Here is a 5,000-nt window from a genome sequence, read left to right on the forward strand (position 1 = left end):
TTGATAATGATAAAAGTGATGATTATGTTGATAATGATAAAAGTGATGATTATGTTGATAATGATAAAAGTGATGATTATGTTGGTAATGATAAAAGTGATGATTATGTTGATAATGATAAAAGTGATGATTATGTTGATAATGATAAAAGTGATGATTATGTTGATAATGATAAAAGTGATGATTATGTTGATAATGATAAAAGTGATGATTATGTTGATAATGATAAAAGTGATGATTATGTTGATAATGATAAAAGTGATGATTATGTTGATAATGATAAAAGTGATGATTATGTTGATAATGATAAAAGTGATGATTATGTTGGTAATGATAAAAGTGATGATTATGTTGATAATGATAAAAGTGATGATTATGTTGATAATGATAAAAGTGATGATTATGTTGATAATGATAAAAGTGATGATTATGTTGATAATGATAAAAGTGATGATTATGTTGATAATGATAAAAGTGATGATTATGTTGATAATGATAAAAGTGATGATTATGTTGATAATGATAAAAGTGATGATTATGTTGATAATGATAAAAGTGATGATTATGTTGATAATGATAAAAGTGATGATTATGTTGATAATGATAAAAGTGATGATTATGTTGATAATGATAAAAGTGATGATTATGTTGATAATGATAAAAGTGATGATTATGTTGATAATGATAAAAGTGATGATTATGTTGATAATGATAAAAGTGATGATTATGTTGGTAATGATAAAAGTGATGATTATGTTGATAATGATAAAAGTGATGATTATGTTGATAATGATAAAAGTGATGATTATGTTGATAATGATAAAAGTGATGATTATGTTGATAATGATAAAAGTGATGATTATGTTGATAATGATAAAAGTGATGATTATGTTGGTAATGATAAAAGTGATGATTATGTTGATAATGATAAAAGTGATGATTATGTTGATAATGATAAAAGTGATGATTATGTTGGTAATGATAAAAGTGATGATTATGTTGATAATGATAAAAGTGATGATTATGTTGATAATGATAAAAGTGATGATTATGTTGATAATGATAAAAGTGATGATTATGTTGATAATGATAAAAGTGATGATTATGTTGATAATGATAAAAGTGATGATTATGTTGATAATGATAAAAGTGATGATTATGTGGATAATGATAAAAGTGATGATTATGTTGATAATGATAAAAGTGATGATTATGTTGATAATGATAAAAGTGATGATTATGTTGATAATGATAAAAGTGATGATTATGTTGATAATGATAAAAGTGATGATTATGTTGATAATGATAAAAGTGATGATTATGTTGATAATGATAAAAGTGATGATTATGTTGATAATGATAAAAGTGATGATTATGTTGATAATGATAAAAGTGATGATTATGTTGATAATGATAAAAGTGATGATTATGTTGATAATGATAAAAGTGATGATTATGTTGATAATGATAAAAGTGATGATTATGTTGATAATGATAAAAGTGATGATTATGTTGATAATGATAAAAGTGATGATTATGTTGGTAATGATAAAAGTGATGATTATGTTGATAATGATAAAAGTGATGATTATGTTGATAATGATAAAAGTGATGATTATGTTGATAATGATAAAAGTGATGATTATGTTGGTAATGATAAAAGTGATGATTATGTTGATAATGATAAAAGTGATGATTATGTTGATAATGATAAAAGTGATGATTATGTTGATAATGATAAAAGTGATGATTATGTTGATAATGATAAAAGTGATGATTATGTTGATAATGATAAAAGTGATGATTATGTTGATAATGATAAAAGTGATGATTATGTTGGTAATGATAAAAGTGATGATTATGTTGATAATGATAAAAGTGATGATTATGTTGATAATGATAAAAGTGATGATTATGTTGATAATGATAAAAGTGATGATTATGTTGATAATGATAAAAGTGATGATTATGTTGATAATGATAAAAGTGATGATTATGTTGATAATGATAAAAGTGATGATTATGTTGATAATGATAAAAGTGATGATTATGTTGATAATGATAAAAGTGATGATTATGTTGATAATGATAAAAGTGATGATTATGTTGATAATGATAAAAGTGATGATTATGTTGATAATGATAAAAGTGATGATTATGTTGATAATGATAAAAGTGATGATTATGTTGATAATGATAAAAGTGATGATTATGTTGATAATGATAAAAGTGATGATTATGTTGATAATGATAAAAGTGATGATTATGTTGATAATGATAAAAGTGATGATTATGTTGATAATGATAAAAGTGATGATTATGTTGATAATGATAAAAGTGATGATTATGTTGATAATGATAAAAGTGATGATTATGTTGATAATGATAAAAGTGATGATTATGTTGATAATGATAAAAGTGATGATTATGTTGATAATGATAAAAGTGATGATTATGTTGGTAATGATAAAAGTGATGATTATGTTGATAATGATAAAAGTGATGATTATGTTGATAATGATAAAAGTGATGATTATGTTGATAATGATAAAAGTGATGATTATGTTGATAATGATAAAAGTGATGATTATGTTGATAATGATAAAAGTGATGATTATGTTGATAATGATAAAAGTGATGATTATGTTGGTAATGATAAAAGTGATGATTATGTTGATAATGATAAAAGTGATGATTATGTTGATAATGATAAAAGTGATGATTATGTTGATAATGATAAAAGTGATGATTATGTTGGTAATGATAAAAGTGATGATTATGTTGATAATGATAAAAGTGATGATTATGTTGATAATGATAAAAGTGATGATTATGTTGATAATGATAAAAGTGATTATTATGTTGATAATGATAAAAGTGATGATTATGTTGATAATGATAAAAGTGATGATTATGTTGATAATGATAAAAGTGATGATTATGTTGATAATGATAAAAGTGATGATTATGTTGATAATGATAAAAGTGATGATTATGTTGGTAATGATAAAAGTGATGATTATGTTGATAATGATAAAAGTGATGATTATGTTGATAATGATAAAAGTGATGATTCTGTTGATAATGATAAAAGTGATGATTATGTTGATAATGATAAAAGTGATGATTATGTTGATAATGATAAAAGTGATGATTATGTTGGTAATGATAAAAGTGATGATTATGTTGATAATGATAAAAGTGATGATTATGTTGATAATGATAAAAGTGATGATTATGTTGATAATGATAAAAGTGATGATTATGTTGGTAATGATAAAAGTGATGATTATGTTGATAATGATAAAAGTGATGATTATGTTGATAATGATAAAAGTGATGATTATGTTGATAATGATAAAAGTGATGATTATGTTGATAATGATAAAAGTGATGATTATGTTGATAATGATAAAAGTGATGATTATGTTGATAATGATAAAAGTGATGATTATGTTGATAATGATAAAAGTGATGATTATGTTGATAATGATAAAAGTGATGATTATGTTGATAATGATAAAAGTGATGATTATGTTGATAATGATAAAAGTGATGATTATGTTGATAATGATAAAAGTGATGATTATGTTGATAATGATAAAAGTGATGATTATGTTGATAATGATAAAAGTGATGATTATGTTGATAATGATAAAAGTGATGATTATGTTGATAATGATAAAAGTGATGATTATGTTGATAATGATAAAAGTGATGATTATGTTGATAATGATAAAAGTGATGATTATGTTGATAATGATAAAAGTGATGATTATGTTGATAATGATAAAAGTGATGATTATGTTGATAATGATAAAAGTGATGATTATGTTGATAATGATAAAAGTGATGATTATGTTGATAATGATAAAAGTGATGATTATGTTGATAATGATAAAAGTGATGATTATGTTGATAATGATAAAAGTGATGATTATGTTGATAATGATAAAAGTGATGATTATGTTGATAATGATAAAAGTGATGATTATGTTGATAATGATAAAAGTGATGATTATGTTGATAATGATAAAAGTGATGATTATGTTGGTAATGATAAAAGTGATGATTATGTTGATAATGATAAAAGTGATGATTATGTTGATAATGATAAAAGTGATGATTATGTTGATAATGATAAAAGTGATGATTATGTTGATAATGATAAAAGTGATGATTATGTTGATAATGATAAAAGTGATGATTATGTTGATAATGATAAAAGTGATGATTATGTTGATAATGATAAAAGTGATGATTATGTTGATAATGATAAAAGTGATGATTATGTTGATAATGATAAAAGTGATGATTATGTTGATAATGATAAAAGTGATGATTATGTTGATAATGATAAAAGTGATGATTATGTTGATAATGATAAAAGTGATGATTATGTTGGTAATGATAAAAGTGATGATTATGTTGGTAATGATAAAAGTGATGATTATGTTGATAATGATAAAAGTGATGATTATGTTGATAATGATAAAAGTGATGATTATGTTGATAATGATAAAAGTGATGATTATGTTGATAATGATAAAAGTGATGATTATGTTGATAATGATAAAAGTGATGATTATGTTGATAATGATAAAAGTGATGATTATGTTGGTAATGATAAAAGTGATGATTATGTTGATAATGATAAAAGTGATGATTATGTTGATAATGATAAAAGTGATGATTATGTTGATAATGATAAAAGTGATGATTATGTTGATAATGATAAAAGTGATGATTATGTTGGTAATGATAAAAGTGATGATTATGTTGATAATGATAGAAGTGATGATTATGTTGATAATGATAAAAGTGATGATTATGTTGATAATGATAAAAGTGATGATTATGTTGATAATGATAAAAGTGATGATTATGTTGATAATGATAAAAGTGATGATTATGTTGATAATGATAAAAGTGATGATTATGTTGATAATGATATAAGTGATGATTATGTTGGTAATGATAAAAGTGATGATTATGTTGAT

Source organism: Penaeus japonicus, unplaced genomic scaffold (assembly GCF_977035675.1).
Source record: "Penaeus japonicus unplaced genomic scaffold, GWHDUDI00000001_assembly GWHDUDI00000032, whole genome shotgun sequence".
NCBI lineage: Eukaryota > Metazoa > Arthropoda > Malacostraca > Decapoda > Penaeidae > Penaeus > Penaeus japonicus.